This window comes from Dendrobates tinctorius, unplaced genomic scaffold, assembly GCF_039654945.1.
Source record: "Dendrobates tinctorius isolate UK_male_01 unplaced genomic scaffold, ASM3965494v1 ptg000254l, whole genome shotgun sequence".
Classification (NCBI taxonomy): domain Eukaryota; kingdom Metazoa; phylum Chordata; class Amphibia; order Anura; family Dendrobatidae; genus Dendrobates; species Dendrobates tinctorius.
Genome location: NW_027361921.1, coordinates 4968224 through 4991132, shown reverse-complemented (window position 1 = coordinate 4991132; position 22909 = coordinate 4968224). Strand labels below are relative to the sequence as shown.

The following is a 22909-nucleotide window of genomic DNA, read 5'->3' as shown; positions in this document are numbered from 1 at the left end:
TATTGTTTTGCTGCGCTAACCAGTTGAATGTTCGATTGGTGCTTCAATCTTCCTTGGATTTCAAATGCATGCCATCTTCTGGTGCTGTGGCTTAGTTGGTTAAAGCGCCTGTCTAGTAAACAGGAGATCCTGAGTTCGAATCTCAGCAGTGCCTTGTTTTCATCTCCTCACAAAGAAGCTTCCTATCTTAAAAATAGGTGTTTCACTTGTGACTGATAGTGCAATTGTGAGATTAAAAATCTCTTCTATCTAAGAGATATAAAGGAAGAAAGATGGCATCAAGCATGACAATGTAAAACCAGTTGATTTAGTTTTGAAATGCCTCCTATCTATGCATCTCTAATCCGTTTATCCAATGTATCTCACCTTTATGTCCTTTGGCTTAGTTGGTCAAAGAGCCTGTTTAGTAAACAGAAAATCTTGAATTTGAATGCCAGCAGTGCTATTCTTTCTTTATGTCAGTTTGGGGCTTCTTAACTCTCTAAGCAGGCTTTCTAATGTATCACACCTGTTTGTCTTAGTTGGTCAAAGAGCCTGTTTAGTAAACAGAAAATCTTGAATTTGAATGCCAGCAGTCCTTTTCCTTCTTTATCTCAGTTTAGGGCTGTTTAACTCTCTAAGCAGGCTTTTTAATGTTTCGCACCTGTTTGTCCTTTGGCTTAGTTGGTCAAAGAGCCTATTTAGTAAATGGAAAATCTTGATTTTGAATGTCAGCAGTGCTTTCTAATCTTCATCTCATTTTGTGGGTTTTTACCCCAAAAAGAGGACTTTTACTCTTGTTTGTCATCAAATATTAATTTCCCACAGCCCTAATATAGTGCAATTGAGAAAAAAAATTCTCTGCTGTTGAAACACTTTAAAAAGAATTAGAGGATATAATTTTCTTTACCGAATATAGGATGGCATTAAGCTTTACAAACTAAAACCAGTAGATTTACAGATCTGACTCTGCAAAGTTTGATAGCAGTACAGGAGTATTGTAAACTTTCATGCTTGAAGTGTCCACCGCTTGGGTTAAAAATGAAAACCAAACCATTCAACACGAAAGAAGAAGCAGCTTAATCCGACAAGGATGGGATTCGAACCCATGCATGCAGAGAACAATGGATTAACAGTCCATCGCCTTAACCACTCTGCCACCTCGTCTACATAGCACCTGTGTGTTTAGGTGGGAAGATGTTGAGAGGGTTTTTACCAGTCAGTGTTTTTTCACTGAAGATTGTATGTTGGCTTTTGTCAGAGTTGCCTTATCTCGTCAACTACAGTGCCTGTTGTTTGAAGTTAGCTTGGGGAAAACTCTATCAGAAATGAACCAGTGCTGAGGTTTTTAATATCAATTAGTCATAATTTTTCCTCCTTTTGGTTTTGCCATGGCATTTCTTCAATCTGTCTATTCTGTGTCATAACTTGGAAGCAAAACAAGTCCCAAATTTCAGCTGTGCTAAAAGATGGCTCATTCAATTGCAAAACTTCAAAGCCTTTGTCCTCGATACAGCTTCTGTAAATTTGTCAGTCTTTTAAATGAATGCTCTTCAAAATTTTCTTGGCTTCTTAAGTGTTATGACTGAGATTGAAATCTTATTCCATGTTTCTGCTCTACGTGGAATGGAACTCAAGCTCAATATTGTTTTGCTGTCCTAACCAGTTGAATGTTCGATTGGTGCTTCAATCTTCCTTGGATTTCAAATGCATGCCATCTTCTGGTGCTGTGGCTTAGTTGGTTAAAGCGCCTGTCTAGTAAACAGGAGATCCTGAGTTCGAATCTCAGCAGTGCCTTGTTTTCATCTCCTCACAAAGAAGCTTCCTATCTTAAAAATAGGTGTTTCACTTGTGACTGATAGTGCAATTGTGAGATTAAAAATCTCTTCTATCTAAGAGATATAAAGGAAGAAAGATGGCGTCAAGCATGACAATGTAAAACCAGTTGATTTAGTTTTGAAATGCCTCCTATCTATGCATCTCTAATCCGTTTATCCAATGTATCTCACCTTTATGTCCTTTGGCTTAGTTGGTCAAAGAGCCTGTTTAGTAAACAGAAAATCTTGAATTTGAATGCCAGCAGTGCTATTCTTTCTTTATGTCAGTTTGGGGCTTCTTAACTCTCTAAGCAGGCTTTCTAATGTATCACACCTGTTTGTCTTAGTTGGTCAAAGAGCCTGTTTAGTAAACAGAAAATCTTGAATTTGAATGCCAGCAGTCCTCTTCCTTCTTTATCTCAGTTTAGGGCTGTTTAACTCTCTAAGCAGGCTTTCTAATGTATCACACCTGATTGTCCTTTGGCTTAGTTGGTCAAAGAGCCTATTTAGTAAATGGAAAATCTTGAATTTGAATGCCAGCAGTCCTTTTCCTTCTTTATCTCAGTTTAGGGCTGTTTAACTCTCTAAGCAGGCTTTTTAATGTTTCGCACCTGTTTGTCCTTTGGCTTAGTTGGTCAAAGAGCCTATTTAGTAAATGGAAAATCTTGATTTTGAATGTCAGCAGTGCTTTCTATTCTTCATCTCATTTTGTGGGTTTTTACCCCAAAAAGAGGACTTTTACTCTTGTTTGTCATCAAATATTAATTTCCCACAGCCCTAATATAGTGCAATTGAGAAAAAAAATTCTCTGCTGTTGAAACACTTTAAAAAGAATTAGAGGATATAATTTTCTTTACAGAATATAGGATGGCATTAAGCTTTACAAATTAAAACCAGTAGATTTACAGATCTGACTCTGCAAAGTTTGATAGCAGCACAGGAGTATTGTAAACTTTCATGCTTGAAGTGTCCACCGCTTGGGTTAAAAATGAAAACCAAACCATTCAATACGAAAGAAGAAGCAGCTTAATCCGACGAGGATGGGATTCGAACCCATGCATGCAGAGCACAATGGATTAGCAGTCCATCGCCTTAACCACTCGGCCACCTCGTCTACATAGCACCTGTGTGTTTAGGTGGGAAGATGTTGAGAGGGTTTTTACCAGTCAGTGTTTTTTCACTGAAGATTGTATGTTGGCTTTTGTCAGAGTTGCCTTATCTCGTCAACTACAGTGCCTGTTGTTTGAAGTTAGCTTGGGGAAAACTCTATCAGAAATGAACCAGTGCTGAGGTTTTTAATATCAATTAGTCATAATTTTTCCTCCTTTTGGTTTTGCCATGGCATTTCTTCAATCTGTCTATTCTGTGTCATAACTTGGAAGCAAAACAAGTCCCAAATTTCAGCTGTGCTAAAAGATGGCTCATTCAATTGCAAAACTTCAAAGCCTTTGTCCTCGATACAGCTTCTGTAAATTTGTCAGTCTTTTAAATGAATGCTCTTCAAAATTTTCTTGGCTTCTTAAGTGTTATGACTGAGATTGAAATCTTATTCCATGTTTCTGCTCTACGTGGAATGGAACTCAAGCTCAATATTGTTTTGCTGTCCTAACCAGTTGAATGTTCGATTGGTGCTTCAATCTTCCTTGGATTTCAAATGCATGCCATCTTCTGGTGCTGTGGCTTAGTTGGTTAAAGCGCCTGTCTAGTAAACAGGAGATCCTGAGTTCGAATCTCAGCAGTGCCTTGTTTTCATCTCCTCACAAAGAAGCTTCCTATCATAAAAATAGGTGTTTCACTTGTGACTGATAGTGCAATTGTGAGATTAAAAATCTCTTCTATCTAAGAGATATAAAGGAAGAAAGATGGCGTCAAGCATGACAATGTAAAACCAGTTGATTTAGTTTTGAAATGCCTCCTATCTATGCATCTCTAATCCGTTTATCCAATGTATCTCACCTTTATGTCCTTTGGCTTAGTTGGTCAAAGAGCCTGTTTAGTAAACAGAAAATCTTGAATTTGAATGCCAGCAGTGCTATTCTTTCTTTATGTCAGTTTGGGGCTTCTTAACTCTCTAAGCAGGCTTTCTAATGTATCACACCTGTTTGTCTTAGTTGGTCAAAGAGCCTGTTTAGTAAACAGAAAATCTTGAATTTGAATGCCAGCAGTCCTCTTCCTTCTTTATCTCAGTTTAGGGCTGTTTAACTCTCTAAGCAGGCTTTCTAATGTATCACACCTGATTGTCCTTTGGCTTAGTTGGTCAAAGAGACTATTTAGTAAATGGAAAATCTTGAATTTGAATGCCAGCAGTCCTTTTCCTTCTTTATCTCAGTTTAGGGCTGTTTAACTCTCTAAGCAGGCTTTTTAATGTTTCGCACCTGTTTGTCCTTTGGCTTAGTTGGTCAAAGAGCCTATTTAGTAAATGGAAAATCTTGATTTTGAATGTCAGCAGTGCTTTCTATTCTTCATCTCATTTTGTGGGTTTTTACCCCAAAAAGAGGACTTTTACTCTTGTTTGTCATCAAATATTAATTTCCCACAGCCCTAATATAGTGCAATTGAGAAAAAAAATTCTCTGCTGTTGAAACACTTTAAAAAGAATTAGAGGATATAATTTTCTTTACAGAATATAGGATGGCATTAAGCTTTACAAATTAAAACCAGTAGATTTACAGATCTGACTCTGCAAAGTTTGATAGCAGCACAGGAGTATTGTAAACTTTCATGCTTGAAGTGTCCACCGCTTGGGTTAAAAATGAAAACCAAACCATTCAACACGAAAGAAGAAGCAGCTTAATCCGACGAGGATGGGATTCGAACCCATGCATGTAGAGCACAATGGATTAGCAGTCCATCGCCTTAACCACTCGGCCACCTCGTCTACATAGCACCTGTGCGTTTAGGTGGGAAGATGTTGAGAGGGTTTTTACCAGTCAGTGTTTTTTCACTGAAGATTGTATGTTGGCTTTTGTCAGAGTTGCCTTATCTCGTCAACTACAGTGCCTGTTGTTTGAAGTTAGCTTGGGGAAAACTCTATCAGAAATGAACCAGTGCTGAGGTTTTTAATATCAATTAGTCATAATTTTTCCTCCTTTTGGTTTTGCCATGGCATTTCTTCAATCTGTCTATTCTGTGTCATAACTTGGAAGCAAAACAAGTCCCAAATTTCAGCTGTGCTAAAAGATGGCTCATTCAATTGCAAAACTTCAAAGCCTTTGTCCTCGATACAGCTTCTGTAAATTTGTCAGTCTTTTAAATGAATGCTCTTCAAAATTTTCTTGGCTTCTTAAGTGTTATGACTGAGATTGAAATCTTATTCCATGTTTCTGCTCTGCGTGGAATGGAACTCAAGCTCAATATTGTTTTGCTGTCCTAACCAGTTGAATGTTCGATTGGTGCTTCAATCTTCCTTGGATTTCAAATGCATGCCATCTTCTGGTGCTGTGGCTTAGTTGGTTAAAGCGCCTGTCTAGTAAACAGGAGATCCTGAGTTCGAATCTCAGCAGTGCCTTGTTTTCATCTCAATTGTGACTGATAGTGCAATTGTGAGATTAAAAATGTCTTCTATCTAAGAGATATAAAGGAAGAAAGATGGCGTCAAGCATGACAATGTAAAACCAGTTGATTTAGTTTTGAAATGCCTCCTATCTATGCATCTCTAATCCGTTTATCCAATGTATCTCACCTTTATGTCCTTTGGCTTAGTTGGTCAAAGAGCCTGTTTAGTAAACAGAAAATCTTGAATTTGAATGCCAGCAGTGCTATTCTTTATGTCAGTTTGGGGCTTCTTAACTCTCTAAGCAGGCTTTCTAATGTATCACACCTGTTTGTCTTAGTTGGTCAAAGAGCCTGTTTAGTAAACAGAAAATCTTGAATTTGAATGCCAGCAGTCCTTTTCCTTCTTTATCTCAGTTTAGGGCTGTTTAACTCTCTAAGCAGGCTTTTTAATGTTTCGCACCTGTTTGTCCTTTGGCTTAGTTGGTCAAAGAGCCTATTTAGTAAATGGAAAATCTTGATTTTGAATGTCAGCAGTGCTTTCTATTCTTCATCTCATTTTGTGGGTTTTTACCCCAAAAAGAGGACTTTTACTCTTGTTTGTCATCAAATATTAATTTCCCACAGCCCTAATATAGTGCAATTGAGAAAAAAAATTCTCTGCTGTTGAAACACTTTAAAAAGAATTAGAGGATATAATTTTCTTTACAGAATATAGGATGGCATTAAGCTTTACAAATTAAAACCAGTAGATTTACAGATCTGACTCTGCAAAGTTTGATAGCAGCACAGGAGTATTGTAAACTTTCATGCTTGAAGTGTCCACCGCTTGGGTTAAAAATGAAAACCAAACCATTCAACACGAAAGAAGAAGCAGCTTAATCCGACGAGGATGGGATTCGAACCCATGCATGCAGAGCACAATGGATTAGCAGTCCATCGCCTTAACCACTCGGCCACCTCGTCTACATAGCACCTGTGCGTTTAGGTGGGAAGATGTTGAGAGGGTTTTTACCAGTCAGTGTTTTTTCACTGAAGATTGTATGTTGGCTTTTGTCAGAGTTGCCTTATCTCGTCAACTACAGTGCCTGTTGTTTGAAGTTAGCTTGGGGAAAACTCTATCAGAAATGAACCAGTGCTGAGGTTTTTAATATCAATTAGTCATAATTTTTCCTCCTTTTGGTTTTGCCATGGCATTTCTTCAATCTGTCTATTCTGTGTCATAACTTGGAAGCAAAACAAGTCCCAAATTTCAGCTGTGCTAAAAGATGGCTCATTCAATTGCAAAACTTCAAAGCCTTTGTCCTCGATACAGCTTCTGTAAATTTGTCAGTCTTTTAAATGAATGCTCTTCAAAATTTATTTGGCTTCTTAAGTGTTATGACTGAGATTGAAATCTTATTCCATGTTTCTGCTCTACGTGGAATGGAACTCAAGCTCAATATTGTTTTGCTGCGCTAACCAGTTGAATGTTCGATTGGTGCTTCAATCTTCCTTGGATTTCAAATGCATGCCATCTTCTGGTGCTGTGGCTTAGTTGGTTAAAGCGCCTGTCTAGTAAACAGGAGATCCTGAGTTCGAATCTCAGCAGTGCCTTGTTTTCATCTCCTCACAAAGAAGCTTCCTATCTTAAAAATTGGTGTTTCACTTGTGACTGATAGTGCAATTGTGAGATTAAAAATCTCTTCTATCTAAGAGATATAAAGGAAGAAAGATGGCGTCAAGCATGACAATGTAAAACCAGTTGATTTAGTTTTGAAATGCCTCCTATCTATGCATCTCTAATCCGTTTATCCAATGTATCTCACCTTTATGTCCTTTGGCTTAGTTGGTCAAAGAGCCTGTTTAGTAAACAGAAAATCTTGAATTTGAATGCCAGCAGTGCTATTCTTTCTTTATGTCAGTTTGGGGCTTCTTAACTTTCTAAGCAGGCTTTCTAATGTATCACACCTGTTTGTCTTAGTTGGTCAAAGAGCCTGTTTAGTAAACAGAAAATCTTGAATTTGAATGCCAGCAGTCCTCTTCCTTCTTTATCTCAGTTTAGGGCTGTTTAACTCTCTAAGCAGGCTTTCTAATGTATCACACCTGATTGTCCTTTGTCTTAGTTGGTCAAAGAGCCTATTTAGTAAATGGAAAATCTTGAATTTGAATGCCAGCAGTCCTTTTCCTTCTTTATCTCAGTTTAGGGCTGTTTAACTCTCTAAGCAGGCTTTTTAATGTTTCGCACCTGTTTGTCCTTTGGCTTAGTTGGTCAAAGAGCCTATTTAGTAAATGGAAAATCTTGATTTTGAATGTCAGCAGTGCTTTCTATTCTTCATCTCATTTTGTGGGTTTTTACCCCAAAAAGAGGACTTTTACTCTTGTTTGTCATCAAATATTAATTTCCCACAGCCCTAATATAGTGCAATTGAGAAAAAAAATTCTCTGCTGTTGAAACACTTTAAAAAGAATTAGAGGATATAATTTTCTTTACAGAATATAGGATGGCATTAAGCTTTACAAATTAAAACCAGTAGATTTACAGATCTGACTCTGCAAAGTTTGATAGCAGCACAGGAGTATTGTAAACTTTCATGCTTGAAGTGTCCACCGCTTGGGTTAAAAATGAAAACCAAACCATTCAACACGAAACAAGAAGCAGCTTAATCCGACGAGGATGGGAATCGAACCCATGCATGCAGAGCACAATGGATTAGCAGTCCATCGCATTAACCACTCAGCCACCTCGTCTACATAGCACCAGTGCGTTTAGGTGGGAAGATGTTGATAGGGTTTTTACCAGTCAGTGTTTTTTCACTGAAGATTGTATGTTGGCTTTTGTCAGAGTTGCCTTATCTCATCAACTACAGTGCCTGTTGTTTGAAGTTAGCTTGGGGAAAACTCTATCAGAAATGAACCAGTGCTGAGGTTTTTAATATCAATTAGTCATAATTTTTCCTCCTTTTGGTTTTGCCATTGCATTTCTTCAATCTGTCTATTCTGTGTCATAACTTGGATCAAAACAAGTCCCAAATTTCAGCTGTGCTAAAAGATGGCTCATTCAATTGCAAAACTTCAAAGCCTTTATCCTCGATACAGCTTCTGTAAATTTGTCAGTCTTTTAAATGAATGCTCTTCAAAATTTACTTGGCTTCTTAAGTGTTATGACTGAGATTGAAATCTTATTCCATGTTTCTGCTCTACGTGGAATGGAACTCAAGCTCAATATTGTTTTGCTGCGCTAACCAGTTGAATGTTCGATTGGTGCTTCAATCTTCCTTGGATTTCAAATGTATGCCATCTTCTGGTGCTGTGGCTTAGTTGGTTAAAGCGCCTGTCTAGTAAACAGGAGATCCTGAGTTCGAATCTCAGCAGTGCCTTGTTTTCATCTCCTCACAAAGAAGCTTCCTATCTTAAAAATAGGTGTTTCACTTGTGACTGATAGTGCAATTGTGAGATTAAAAATCTCTTCTATCTAAGAAATATAAAGGAAGAAAGATGGCGTCAAGCATGACAATGTAAAACCAGTTGATTTAGTTTTGAAATGCCTCCTATCTATGCATCTCTAATCCGTTTATCCAATGTATCTCACCTTTATGTCCTTTGGCTTAGTTGGTCAAAGAGCCTGTTTAGTAAACAGAAAATCTTGAATTTGAATGCCAGCAGTGCTATTCTTTCTTTATGTCAGTTTGGGGCTTCTTAACTCTCTAAGCAGGCTTTCTAATGTATCACACCTGTTTGTCTTAGTTGGTCAAAGAGCCTGTTTAGTAAACAGAAAATCTTGAATTTGAATGCCAGCAGTCCTCTTCCTTCTTTATCTCAGTTTAGGGCTGTTTAACTCTCTAAGCAGGCTTTCTAATGTATCACACCTGATTGTCCTTTGTCTTAGTTGGTCAAAGAGCCTATTTAGTAAATGGAAAATCTTGAATTTGAATGCCAGCAGTCCTTTTCCTTCTTTATCTCAGTTTAGGGCTGTTTAACTCTCTAAGCAGGCTTTTTAATGTTTCGCACCTGTTTGTCCTTTGGCTTAGTTGGTCAAAGAGCCTATTTAGTAAATGGAAAATCTTGATTTTGAATGTCAGCAGTGCTTTCTATTCTTCATCTCATTTTGTGGGTTTTTACCCCAAAAAGAGGACTTTTACTCTTGTTTGTCATCAAATATTAATTTCCCACAGCCCTAATATAGTGCAATTGAGAAATAAAATTCTCTGCTGTTGAAACACTTTAAAAGGAATTAGAGGATATAATTTTCTTTACAGAATATAGGATGGCATCAAGCTTTACAAATTAAAACCAGTGGATTTACAGATCTGACTCTGCAAAGTTTGATAGCAGCACAGGAGTATTGTAAACTTTCATGCTTGAAGTGTCCACCGCTTGGGTTAAAAATGAAAACCAAACCATTCAACACGAAAGAAGAAGCAGATTAATCCGACGAGTTTGGGATTCAAACCCATGCATGCAGAGCACAATGGATTAGCAGTCCATCGCCTTTACCACTCGGCCACCTCGTCTACTTAGTGCCCGTGCGTTTAGGTGGGAAGATGTTGAGAGGGTTTTTACCAGTCAGTGTTTTTTCACTGAAGATTGTATGTTGGCTTTTTTCAGAGTTGCCTTATCTCATCAACTACAGTGCCTGTTGTTTGAAGTTAGCTTGGGGAAAACTCTATCAGAAATGAACCAGTGCTGAGGTTTTTAATATCAATTAGTCATAATTTTTCCTCCTTTTGGTTTTGCCATGGCATTTCTTCAATCTGTCTATTCTGTGTCATAACTTGGAAGCAAAACAAGTCGCAAATTTCAGCTGTGCTAAAAGATGGCTCATTCAATTGCAAAACTTCAAAGCCTTTATCCTCGATACAGCTTCTGTAAATTTGTCAGTCTTTTAAATGAATGCTCTTCAAAATTTACTTGGCTTCTTAAGTGTTATGACTGAGATTGAAATCTTATTCCATGTTTCTGCTCTACGTGGAATGGAACTCAAGCTCAATATTGTTTTGCTGCGCTAACCAGTTGAATGTTCGATTGGTTCTTCAATCTTCCTTGGATTTCAAATGCATGCCATCTTCTGGTGCTGTGGCTTAGTTGGTTAAAGCGCCTGTCTAGTAAACAGGAGATCCTGAGTTCGAATCTCAGCAGTGCCTTGTTTTCATCTCCTCACAAAGAAGCTTCCTATCTTAAAAATAGGTGTTTCACTTGCGACTGATAGTGCAATTGTGAGATTAAAAATCTCTTCTATCTAAGAGATATAAAGGAAGAAAGCTGGCGTCAAGCATGACAATGTAAAACCAGTTGATTTTGTTTTGAAATGCCTCCTTTCTATGCATCTCTAATCCGTTTATCCAATGTATCTCACCTTTATGTCCTTTGGCTTAGTTGGTCAAAGAGCCTGTTTAGTAAACAGAAAATCTTGAATTTGAATGCCAGCAGTGCTATTCTTTCTTTATGTCAGTTTGGGGCTTCTTAACTCTCTAAGCAGGCTTTCTAATGTATCACACCTGTTTGTCCTTTGTCTTAGTTGGTCAAAGAGCCTGTTTAGTAAACAGAAAATCTTGAATTTGAATGCCAGCAGTGCTATTCTTTCTTTATGTCAGTTTGGGGCTTCTTAACTCTCTAAGCAGGCTTTCTAATGTATCACACCTGTTTGTCCTTTGTCTTAGTTGGTCAAAGAGCCTGTTTAGTAAACAGAAAATCTTGAATTTGAATGCCAGCAGTGCTATTCTTTCTTTATGTCAGTTTGGGGCTTCTTAACTCTCTAAGCAGGCTTTCTAATGTATCACACCTGTTTGTCTTAGTTGGTCAAAGAGCCTGTTTAGTAAACAGAAAATCTTGAATTTGAATGCCAGCAGTCCTCTTCCTTCTTTATCTCAGTTTAGGGCTGTTTAACTCTCTAAGCAGGCTTTCTAATGTATCACACCTGATTGTCCTTTGTCTTAGTTGGTCAAAGAGCCTATTTAGTAAATGGAAAATCTTGAATTTGAATGCCAGCAGTCCTTTTCCTTCTTTATCTCAGTTTAGGGCTGTTTAACTCTCTAAGCAGGCTTTTTAATGTTTCGCACCTGTTTGTCCTTTGGCTTAGTTGGTCAAAGAGCCTATTTAGTAAATGGAAAATCTTGATTTTGAATGTCAGCAGTGCTTTCTATTCTTCATCTCATTTTGTGGGTTTTTACCCCAAAAAGAGGACTTTTACTCTTGTTTGTCATCAAATATTAATTTCCCACAGCCCTAATATAGTGCAATTGAGAAATAAAATTCTCTGCTGTTGAAACACTTTAAAAGGAATTAGAGGATATAATTTTCTTTACAGAATATAGGATGGCATTAAGCTTTACAAATTAAAACCAGTGGATTTACAGATCTGACTCTGCAAAGTTTGATAGCAGCACAGGAGTATTGTAAACTTTCATGCTTGAAGTGTCCACCGCTTGGGTTAAAAATGAAAACCAAACCATTCAACACGAAAGAAGAAGCAGATTAATCCGACGAGTTTGGGATTCAAACCCATGCATGCAGAGCACAATGGATTAGCAGTCCATCGCCTTTACCACTCGGCCACCTCGTCTACATAGTGCCCGTGCGTTTAGGTGGGAAGATGTTGAGAGGGTTTTTACCAGTCAGTGTTTTTTCACTGAAGATTGTATGTTGGCTTTTGTCAGAGTTGCCTTATCTCGTCAACTACAGTGCCTGTTGTTTGAAGTTAGCTTGGGGAAAACTCTATCAGAAATGAACGAGTGCTGAGGTTTTTAATATCAATTAGTCATAATTTTTCCTCCTTTTGGTTTTGCCATGGCATTTCTTCAATCTGTCTATTCTGTGTCATAACTTGGAAGCAAAACAAGTCCCAAATTTCAGCTGTGCTAAAAGATGGCTCATTCAATTGCAAAACTTCAAAGCCTTTATCCTCGATACAGCTTCTGTAAATTTGTCAGTCTTTTAAATGAATGCTCTTCAAAATTTATTTGGCTTCTTAAGTGTTATGACTGAGATTGAAATCTTATTCCATGTTTCTGCTCTACGTGGAATGGAACTCAAGCTCAATATTGTTTTGCTGCGCTAACCAGTTGAATGTTCGATTGGTGCTTCAATCTTCCTTGGATTTCAAATGCATGCCATCTTCTGGTGCTGTGGCTTAGTTGGTTAAAGCGCCTGTCTAGTAAACAGGAGATCCTGAGTTTGACTCTCAGCAGTGCCTTGTTTTCATCTCCTCACAAAGAAGCTTCCTATCTTAAAAATAGGTGTTTCACTTGTGACTGATAGTACAATTGTGAGATTAAAAATCTCTTCTATCTAAGAGATATAAAGGAAGAAAGATGGCGTCAAGCATGAAAATGTAAAACCAGTTGATTTTGTTTTGAAATGCCTCCTTTCTATGCATCTCTAATCCGTTTATCCAATGTATCTCACCTTTATGTCCTTTGGCTTAGTTGGTCAAAGAACCTGTTTAGTAAACAGAAAATCTTGAATTTGAATGCCAGCAGTGCTATTCTTTCTTTATGTCAGTTTGGGGCTTCTTAACTCTCTAAGCAGGCTTTCTAATGTATCACACCTGTTTGTCCTTTATCTTAGTTGGTCAAAGAGCCTGTTTAGTAAACAGAAAATCTTGAATTTGAATGCCAGCAGTGCTATTCTTTCTTTATGTCAGTTTGGGGCTTCTTAACTGTCTAAGCAGGCTTTCTAATGTACCACACCTGTTTGTCCTTTGTCTTAGTTGGTCAAAGAGCCTGTTTAGTAAACAGAAAATCTTGAATTTGAATGCCAGCAGTGCTATTCTTTCTTTATGTCAGTTTGGGGCTTCTTAACTCTCTAAGCAGGCTTTCTAATGTATCACACCTGTTTGTCCTTTGTCTTAGTTGGTCAAAGAGCCTATTTAGTAAACAGAAAATCTTGAATTTGAATGCCAGCAGTCCTCTTCCTTCTTTATCTCAGTTTAGGGCTGTTTAACTCTCTAAGCAGGCTTTCTAATGTATCACACCTGATTGTCCTTTGTCTTAGTTGGTCAAAGAGCCTATTTAGTAAATGGAAAATCTTGAATTTGAATGCCAGCAGTCCTTTTCCTTCTTTATCTCAGTTTAGGGCTGTTTAACTCTCTAAGCAGGCTTTTTAATGTTTCGCACCTGTTTGTCCTTTGGCTTAGTTGGTCAAAGAGCCTATTTAGTAAATGGAAAATCTTGATTTTGAATGTCAGCAGTGCTTTCTATTCTTCATCTCATTTTGTGGGTTTTTACCCCAAAAAGAGGACTTTTACTCTTGTTTGTCATCAAATATTAATTTCCCACAGCCCTAATATAGTGCAATTGAGAAAAAAAATTCTCTGCTGTTGAAACACTTTAAAAAGAATTAGAGGATATAATTTTCTTTACAGAATATAGGATGGCATTAAGCTTTACAAATTAAAACCAGTAGATTTACAGATCTGACTCTGCAAAGTTTGATAGCAGTACAGGAGTATTGTAAACTTTCATGCTTGAAGTGTCCACCGCTTGGGTTAAAAATGAAAACCAAACCATTCAACACGAAAGAAGAAGCAGCTCAATCCGACGAGGATGAGATTCGAACCCATGCATGCAGAGGACAATGGATTAGCAGTCCATCGCCTTAACCACTCGGCCACCTCGTCTACATAGCACCTGTGCGTTTAGGTGGGAAGATGTTGAGAGGGTTTTTACCAGTCAGTGTTTTTTCACTGAAGATTGTATGTTGGCTTTTGTCAGAGTTGCCTTATCTCGTCAACTACAGTGCCTGCTGTTTGAAGTTAGCTTGGGGAAAACTCTATCAGAAATGAACGAGTGCTGAGCTTTTTAATATCAATTAGTCATAATTTTTCCTCCTTTTGGTTTTGCCATGGCATTTCTTCAATCTGTCTATTCTGTGTCATAACTTGGAAGCAAAACAAGTCCCAAATTTCAGCTGTGCTAAAAGATGGCTCATTCAATTGCAAAACTTCAAAGCCTTTATCCTCGATACAGCTTCTGTAAATTTGTCAGTCTTTTAAATGAATGCTCTTCAAAATTTACTTGGCTTCTTAAGTGTTATGACTGAGATTGAAATCTTATTCCATGTTTCTGCTCTACGTGGAATGGAACTCAAGCTCAATATTGTTTTGCTGCGCTAACCAGTTGAATGTTCGATTGGTTCTTCAATCTTCCTTGGATTTCAAATGCATGCCATCTTCTGGTGCTGTGGCTTAGTTGGTTAAAGCGTCTGTCTAGTAAACAGGAGATCCTGAGTTTGAATCTCAGCAGTGCCTTGTTTTCATCTCCTCACAAAGAAGCTTCCTATCTTAAAAATAGGTGTTTCACTTGCAACTGATAGTGCAATTGTGAGATTAAAAATCTCTTCTATCTAAGAGATATAAAGGAAGAAAGCTGGCGTCAAGCATGACAATGTAAAACCAGTTGATTTTGTTTTGAAATGCCTCCTTTCTATGCATCTCTAATCCGTTTATCCAATGTATCTCACCTTTATGTCCTTTGGCTTAGTTGGTCAAAGAGCCTGTTTAGTAAACAGAAAATCTTGAATTTGAATGCCAGCAGTGCTATTCTTTCTTTATGTCAGTTTGGGGCTTCTTAACTCTCTAAGCAGGCTTTCTAATGTATCACACCTGTTTGTCCTTTGTCTTAGTTGGTCAAAGAGCCTGTTTAGTAAACAGAAAATCTTGAATTTGAATGCCAGCAGTGCTATTCTTTCTTTATGTCAGTTTGGGGCTTCTTAACTCTCTAAGCAGGCTTTCTAATGTATCACACCTGTTTGTCCTTTGTCTTAGTTGGTCAAAGAGCCTGTTTAGTAAACAGAAAATCTTGAATTTGAATGCCAGCAGTGCTATTCTTTCTTTATGTCAGTTTGGGGCTTCTTAACTCTCTAAGCAGGCTTTCTAATGTATCACACCTGTTTGTCCTTTGTCTTAGTTGGTCAAAGAGCCTGTTTAGTAAACAGAAAATCTTGAATTTGAATGCCAGCAGTGCTATTCTTTCTTTATGTCAGTTTGGGGCTTCTTAACTCTCTAAGCAGGCTTTCTAATGTATCACACCTGTTTGTCCTTTGTCTTAGTTGGTCAAAGAGCCTGTTTAGTAAACAGAAAATCTTGAATTTGAATGCCAGCAGTGCTATTCTTTCTTTATGTCAGTTTGGGGCTTCTTAACTCTCTAAGCAGGCTTTCTAATGTATCACACCTGTTTGTCCTTTGTCTTAGTTGGTCAAAGAGCCTGTTTAGTAAACAGAAAATCTTGAATTTGAATGCCAGCAGTGCTATTCTTTCTTTATGTCAGTTTGGGGCTTCTTAACTCTCTAAGCAGGCTTTCTAATGTATCACACCTGTTTGTCCTTTGTCTTAGTTGGTCAAAGAGCCTGTTTAGTAAACAGAAAATCTTGAATTTGAATGCCAGCAGTGCTATTCTTTCTTTATGTCAGTTTGGGGCTTCTTAACTCTCTAAGCAGGCTTTCTAATGTATCACACCTGTTTGTCTTAGTTGGTCAAAGAGCCTGTTTAGTAAACAGAAAATCTTGAATTTGAATGCCAGCAGTCCTCTTCCTTCTTTATCTCAGTTTAGGGCTGTTTAACTCTCTAAGCAGGCTTTCTAATGTATCACACCTGATTGTCCTTTGTCTTAGTTGGTCAAAGAGCCTATTTAGTAAATGGAAAATCTTGAATCCTTTTCCTTCTTTATCTCAGTTTAGGGCTGTTTAACTCTCTAAGCAGGCTTTCTAATGTATCACACCTGTTTGTCCTTTGGCTTAGTTGGTCAAAGAGCCTATTTAGTAAATGGAAAATCTTGATTTTGAATGTCAGCAGTGCTTTCTATTCTTCATCTCATTTTGTGGGTTTTTACCCCAAAAAGAGGACTTTTACTCTTGTTTGTCATCAAATATTAATTTCCCACAGCCCTAATATAGTGCAATTGAGAAATAAAATTCTCTGCTGTTGAAACACTTTAAAAGGAATTAGAGGATATAATTTTCTTTACAGAATATAGGATGGCATCAAGCTTTACAAATTAAAACCAGTGGATTTACAGATCTGACTCTGCAAAGTTTGATAGCAGCACAGGAGTATTGTAAACTTTCATGCTTGAAGTGTCCACCGCTTGGGTTAAAAATGAAAACCAAACCATTCAACACGAAAGAAGAAGCAGATTAATCCGACGAGTTTGGGATTCAAACCCATGCATGCAGAGAACAATGGATTAGCAGTCCATCGCCTTTACCACTCGGCCACCTCGTCTACTTAGTGCCCGTGCGTTTAGGTGGGAAGATGTTGAGAGGGTTTTTACCAGTCAGTGTTTTTTCACTGAAGATTGTATGTTGGCTTTTTTCAGAGTTGCCTTATCTCATCAACTACAGTGCCTGTTGTTTGAAGTTAGCTTGGGGAAAACTCTATCAGAAATGAACCAGTGCTGAGGTTTTTAATATCAATTAGTCATAATTTTTCCTCCTTTTGGTTTTGCCATGGCATTTCTTCAATCTGTCTATTCTGTGTCATAACTTGGAAGCAAAACAAGTCCCAAATTTCAGCTGTGCTAAAAGATGGCTCATTCAATTGCAAAACTTCAAAGCCTTTATCCTCGATACAGCTTCTGTAAATTTGTCAGTCTTTTAAATGAATGCTCTTCAAAATTTACTTGGCTTCTTAAGTGTTATGACTGAGATTGAAATCTTATTCCATGTTTCTGCTCTACGTGGAATGGAACTCAAGCTCAATATTGTTTTGCTGCGCTAACCAGTTGAATGTTCGATTGGTTCTTCAATATTCCTTGGATTTCAAATGCATGCCATCTTCTGGTGCTGTGGCTTAGTTCGTTAAAGCGCCTGTCTAGTAAACAGGAGATCCTGAGTTTGAATCTCAGCAGTGCCTTGTTTTCATCTCCTCACAAAGAAGCTTCCTATCTTAAAAATAGGTGTTTCACTTGCGACTGATAGTGCAATTGTGAGATTAAAAATCTCTTCTATCTAAGAGATATAAAGGAAGAAAGCTGGCGTCAAGCATGACAATGTAAAACCAGTTGATTTTGTTTTGAAATGCCTCCTTTCTATGCATCTCTAATCCGTTTATCCAATGTATCTCACCTTTATGTCCTTTGGCTTAGTTGGTCAAAGAGCCTGTTTAGTAAACAGAAAATCTTGAATTTGAATGCCAGCAGTGCTATTCTTTCTTTATGTCAGTTTGGGGCTTCTTAACTCTCTAAGCAGGCTTTCTAATGTATCACACCTGTTTGTCCTTTGTCTTAGTTGGTCAAAGAGCCTGTTTAGTAAACAGAAAATCTTGAATTTGAATGCCAGCAGTGCTATTCTTTCTTTATGTCAGTTTGGGGCTTCTTAACTCTCTAAGCAGGCTTTCTAATGTATCACACCTGTTTGTCCTTTGTCTTAGTTGGTCAAAGAGCCTGTTTAGTAAACAGAAAATCTTGAATTTGAATGCCAGCAGTGCTATTCTTTCTTTATGTCAGTTTGGGGCTTCTTAACTCTCTAAGCAGGCTTTCTAATGTATCACACCTGTTTGTCTTAGTTGGTCAAAGAGCCTGTTTAGTAAACAGAAAATCTTGAATTTGAATGCCAGCAGTCCTCTTCCTTCTTTATCTCAGTTTAGGGCTGTTTAACTCTCTAAGCAGGCTTTCTAATGTATCACACCTGATTGTCCTTTGTCTTAGTTGGTCAAAGAGCCTATTTAGTAAATGGAAAATCTTGAATTTGAATGCCAGCAGTCCTTTTCCTTCTTTATCTCAGTTTAGGGCTGTTTAACTCTCTAAGCAGGCTTTTTAATGTTTCGCACCTGTTTGTCCTTTGGCTTAGTTGGTCAAAGAGCCTATTTAGTAAATGGAAAATCTTGATTTTGAATGTCAGCAGTGCTTTCTATTCTTCATCTCATTTTGTGGGTTTTTACCCCAAAAAGAGGACTTTTACTCTTGTTTGTCATCAAATATTAATTTCCCACAGCCCTAATATAGTGCAATTGAGAAATAAAATTCTCTGCTGTTGAAACACTTTAAAAGGAATTAGAGGATATAATTTTCTTTACAGAATATAGGATGGCATTAAGCTTTACAAATTAAAACCAGTGGATTTACAGATCTGACTCTGCAAAGTTTGATAGCAGCACAGGAGTATTGTAAACTTTCATGCTTGAAGTGTCCACCGCTTGGGTTAAAAATGAAAACCAAACCATTCAACACGAAAGAAGAAGCAGATTAATCCGACGAGTTTGGGATTCAAACCCATGCATGCAGAGCACAATGGATTAGCAGTCCATCGCCTTTACCACTCGGCCACCTCGTCTACATAGTGCCCGTGCGTTTAGGTGGGAAGATGTTGAGAGGGTTTTTACCAGTCAGTGTTTTTTCACTGAAGATTGTATGTTGGCTTTTGTCAGAGTTGCCTTATCTCGTCAACTACAGTGCCTGTTGTTTGAAGTTAGCTTGGGGAAAACTCTATCAGAAATGAACGAGTGCTGAGGTTTTTAATATCAATTAGTCATAATTTTTCCTCCTTTTGGTTTTGCCATGGCATTTCTTCAATCTGTCTATTCTGTGTCATAACTTGGAAGCAAAACAAGTCCCAAATTTCAGCTGTGCTAAAAGATGGCTCATTCAATTGCAAAACTTCAAAGCCTTTATCCTCGATACAGCTTCTGTAAATTTGTCAGTCTTTTAAATGAATGCTCTTCAAAATTTATTTGGCTTCTTAAGTGTTATGACTGAGATTGAAATCTTATTCCATGTTTCTGCTCTACGTGGAATGGAACTCAAGCTCAATATTGTTTTGCTGCGCTAACCAGTTGAATGTTCGATTGGTGCTTCAATCTTCCTTGGATTTCAAATGCATGCCATCTTCTGGTGCTGTGGCTTAGTTGGTTAAAGCGCCTGTCTAGTAAACAGGAGATCCTGAGTTCGACTCTCAGCAGTGCCTTGTTTTCATCTCCTCACAAAGAAGCTTCCTATCTTAAAAATATGTGTTTCACTTGTGACTGATAGTACAATTGTGAGATTAAAAATCTCTTCTATCTAAGAGATATAAAGGAAGAAAGATGGCGTCAAGCATGACAATGTAAAACCAGTTGATTTTGTTTTGAAATGCCTCCTTTCTATGCATCTCTAATCCGTTTATCCAATGTATCTCACCTTTATGTCCTTTGGCTTAGTTGGTCAAACAACCTGTTTAGTAAACAGAAAATCTTGAATTTGAATGCCAGCAGTGCTATTCTTTCTTTATGTCAGTTTGGGGCTTCTTAACTCTCTAAGCAGGCTTTCTAATGTATCACACCTGTTTGTCCTTTATCTTAGTTGGTCAAAGAGCCTGTTTAGTAAACAGAAAATCTTGAATTTGAATGCCAGCAGTGCTATTCTTTCTTTATGTCAGTTTGGGGCTTCTTAACTGTCTAAGCAGGCTTTCTAATGTACCACACCTGTTTGTCCTTTGTCTTAGTTGGTCAAAGAGCCTGTTTAGTAAACAGAAAATCTTGAATTTGAATGCCAGCAGTGCTATTCTTTCTTTATGTCAGTTTGGGGCTTCTTAACTCTCTAAGCAGGCTTTCTAATGTATCACACCTGTTTGTCCTTTGTCTTAGTTGGTCAAAGAGCCTATTTAGTAAACAGAAAATCTTGAATTTGAATGCCAGCAGTCCTCTTCCTTCTTTATCTCAGTTTAGGGCTGTTTAACTCTCTAAGCAGGCTTTCTAATGTATCACGCCTGATTGTCCTTTGTCTTAGTTGGTCAAAGAGCCTATTTAGTAAATGGAAAATCTTGAATTTGAATGCCAGCAGTCCTTTTCCTTCTTTATCTCAGTTTAGGGCTGTTTAACTCTCTAAGCAGGCTTTTTAATGTTTCGCACCTGTTTGTCCTTTGGCTTAGTTGGTCAAAGAGCCTATTTAGTAAATGGAAAATCTTGATTTTGAATGTCAGCAGTGCTTTCTATTCTTCATCTCATTTTGTGGGTTTTTACCCCAAAAAGAGGACTTTTACTCTTGTTTGTCATCAAATATTAATTTCCCACAGCCCTAATATAGTGCAATTGAGAAAAAAAATTCTCTGCTGTTGAAACACTTTAAAAAGAATTAGAGGATATAATTTTCTTTACAGAATATAGGATGGCATTAAGCTTTACAAATTAAAACCAGTAGATTTACAGATCTGACTCTGCAAAGTTTGATAGCAGTACAGGAGTATTGTAAACTTTCATGCTTGAAGTGTCCACCGCTTGGGTTAAAAATGAAAACCAAACCATTCAACACGAAAGAAGAAGCAGCTCAATCCGACGAGGATGAGATTCGAACCCATGCATGCAGAGGACAATGGATTAGCAGTCCATCGCCTTAACCACTCGGCCACCTCGTCTACATAGCACCTGTGCGTTTAGGTGGGAAGATGTTGAGAGGGTTTTTACCAGTCAGTGTTTTTTCACTGAAGATTGTATGTTGGCTTTTGTCAGAGTTGCCTTATCTCGTCAACTACAGTGCCTGCTGTTTGAAGTTAGCTTGGGGAAAACTCTATCAGAAATGAACGAGTGCTGAGCTTTTTAATATCAATTAGTCATAATTTTTCCTCCTTTTGGTTTTGCCATGGCATTTCTTCAATCTGTCTATTCTGTGTCATAACTTGGAAGCAAAACAAGTCCCAAATTTCAGCTGTGCTAAAAGATGGCTCATTCAATTGCAAAACTTCAAAGCCTTTGTCCTCGATACAGCTTCTGTAAATTTGTCAGTCTTTTAAATGAATGCTCTTCAAAATTTATTTGGCTTCTTAAGTGTTATGACTGAGATTGAAATCTTATTCCATGTTTCTGCTCTACGTGGAATGGAACTCAAGCTCAATATTGTTTTGCTGCGCTAACCAGTTGAATGTTCGATTGGTGCTTCAATCTTCCTTGGATTTCAAATGCATGCCATCTTCTGGTGCTGTTGCTTAGTTGGTTAAAGCGCCTGTCTAGTAAACAGGAGATCCTGAGTTCGACTCTCAGCAGTGCCTTGTTTTCATCTCCTCACAAAGAAGCTTCCTATCTTAAAAATAGGTGTTTCACTTGTGACTGATAGTACAATTGTGAGATTAAAAATCTCTTCTATCTAAGAGATATAAAGGAAGAAAGATGGCGTCAAGCATGACAATGTAAAACCAGTTGATTTTGTTTTGAAATGCCTCCTTTCTATGCATCTCTAATCCGTTTATCCAATGTATCTCACCTTTATGTCCTTTGCCTTAGTTGGTCAAAGAGCCTGTTTAGTAAACAGAAAATCTTGAATTTGAATGCCAGCAGTGCTATTCTTTCTTTATGTCAGTTTGGGGCTTCTTAACTCTCTAAGCAGGCTTTCTAATGTATCACACCTGTTTGTCCTTTATCTTAGTTGGTCAAAGAGCCTGTTTAGTAAACAGAAAATCTTGAATTTGAATGCCAGCAGTGCTATTCTTTCTTTATGTCAGTTTGGGGCTTCTTAACTCTCTAAGCAGGCTTTCTAATGTGTCACACCTGTTTGTCCTTTGTCTTAGTTGGTCAAAGAGCCTGTTTAGTAAACAGAAAATCTTGAATTTGAATGCCAGCAGTGCTATTCTTTCTTTATGTCAGTTTGAGGCTTCTTAACTCTCTAAGCAGGCTTTCTAATGTATCACACCTGTTTGTCCTTTGTCTTAGTTGGTCAAAGAGCCTGTTTAGTAAACAGAAAATCTTGAATTTGAATGCCAGCAGTCCTCTTCCTTCTTTATCTCAGTTTAGGGCTGTTTAACTCTCTAAGCAGGCTTTCTAATGTATCACACCTGTTTGTCCTTTGTCTTAGTTGGTCAAAGAGCCTATTTAGTAAACAGAAAATCTTGAATTTGAATGCCAGCAGTCCTCTTCCTTCTTTATCTCAGTTTAGGGCTGTTTAACTCTCTAAGCAGGCTTTCTAATGTATCACACCTGTTTGTCCTTTGGCTTAGTTGGTCAAAGAGCCTATTTAGTAAATGGAAAATCTTGATTTTGAATGTCAGCAGTGCTTTCTATTCTTCATCTCATTTTGTGGGTTTTTACCCCAAAAAGAGGACTTTTACTCTTGTTTGTCATCAAATATTAATTTCCCACAGCCCTAATATAGTGCAATTGAGAAAAAAAATTCTCTGCTGTTGAAACACTTTAAAAAGAATTAGAGGATATAATTTTCTTTACAGAATATAGGATGGCATTAAGCTTTACAAATTAAAACCAGTAGATTTACAGATCTGACTCTGCAAAGTTTGATAGCAGCACAGGAGTATTGTAAACTTTCATGCTTGAAGTGTCCACCGCTTGGGTTAAAAATGAAAACCAAACCATTCAACACGAAAGAAGAAGCAGCTTAATCCGACGAGGTTGGGATTCGAACCCATGCATGCAGAGCACAATGGATTAGCAGTCCATCGCCTTAACCACTCGGCCACCTCGTCTACATAGCACCTGTGGGTTTAGGTGGGAAGATGTTGAGAGGGTTTTTACCAGTCAGTGTTTTTTCACTGAAGATTGTATGTTGGCTTTTGTCAGAGTTGCCTTATCTCGTCAACTACAGTGCCTGTTGTTTGAAGTTAGCTTGGGGAAAACTCTATCAGAAATGAACCAGTGCTGAGGTTTTTAATATCAATTAGTCATAATTTTTCCTCCTTTTGGTTTTGCCATGGCATTTCTTCAATCTGTCTATTCTGTGTCATAACTTGGA

At 37.8% G+C, this 22909-nt stretch overlaps 11 non-coding genes across 11 annotated transcripts; 7 read left to right on the top strand and 4 right to left on the bottom strand.

Moving 5' to 3' along the window:
* Positions 1-80: 80 nt before the first annotated feature.
* On the top strand, positions 81-154 carry TRNAT-AGU (transfer RNA threonine (anticodon AGU)). The gene has a single exon. It is a non-coding gene; the product is annotated as a tRNA-Thr (tRNA).
* A 1548-nt stretch (positions 155-1702) lies between these two features.
* On the top strand, positions 1703-1776 carry TRNAT-AGU (transfer RNA threonine (anticodon AGU)). The gene has a single exon. It is a non-coding gene; the product is annotated as a tRNA-Thr (tRNA).
* A 1052-nt stretch (positions 1777-2828) lies between these two features.
* On the bottom strand, positions 2829-2910 carry TRNAS-GCU (transfer RNA serine (anticodon GCU)). Its single transcript has one exon. It is a non-coding gene; the product is annotated as a tRNA-Ser (tRNA).
* Positions 2911-3466: 556 nt separating this feature from the next.
* TRNAT-AGU (transfer RNA threonine (anticodon AGU)) lies at positions 3467-3540 on the top strand. The gene has a single exon. It is a non-coding gene; the product is annotated as a tRNA-Thr (tRNA).
* Positions 3541-4592: 1052 nt separating this feature from the next.
* TRNAS-GCU (transfer RNA serine (anticodon GCU)) lies at positions 4593-4674 on the bottom strand. The gene has a single exon. It is a non-coding gene; the product is annotated as a tRNA-Ser (tRNA).
* Positions 4675-5230: 556 nt separating this feature from the next.
* Positions 5231-5304, top strand: TRNAT-AGU (transfer RNA threonine (anticodon AGU)). Its single transcript has one exon. It is a non-coding gene; the product is annotated as a tRNA-Thr (tRNA).
* An 868-nt stretch (positions 5305-6172) lies between these two features.
* TRNAS-GCU (transfer RNA serine (anticodon GCU)) lies at positions 6173-6254 on the bottom strand. The gene has a single exon. It is a non-coding gene; the product is annotated as a tRNA-Ser (tRNA).
* A 556-nt stretch (positions 6255-6810) lies between these two features.
* On the top strand, positions 6811-6884 carry TRNAT-AGU (transfer RNA threonine (anticodon AGU)). Its single transcript has one exon. It is a non-coding gene; the product is annotated as a tRNA-Thr (tRNA).
* A 1689-nt stretch (positions 6885-8573) lies between these two features.
* Positions 8574-8647, top strand: TRNAT-AGU (transfer RNA threonine (anticodon AGU)). Its single transcript has one exon. It is a non-coding gene; the product is annotated as a tRNA-Thr (tRNA).
* A 1690-nt stretch (positions 8648-10337) lies between these two features.
* TRNAT-AGU (transfer RNA threonine (anticodon AGU)) lies at positions 10338-10411 on the top strand. The gene has a single exon. It is a non-coding gene; the product is annotated as a tRNA-Thr (tRNA).
* A 12150-nt stretch (positions 10412-22561) lies between these two features.
* On the bottom strand, positions 22562-22643 carry TRNAS-GCU (transfer RNA serine (anticodon GCU)). The gene has a single exon. It is a non-coding gene; the product is annotated as a tRNA-Ser (tRNA).
* Positions 22644-22909: the final 266 nt, after the last annotated feature.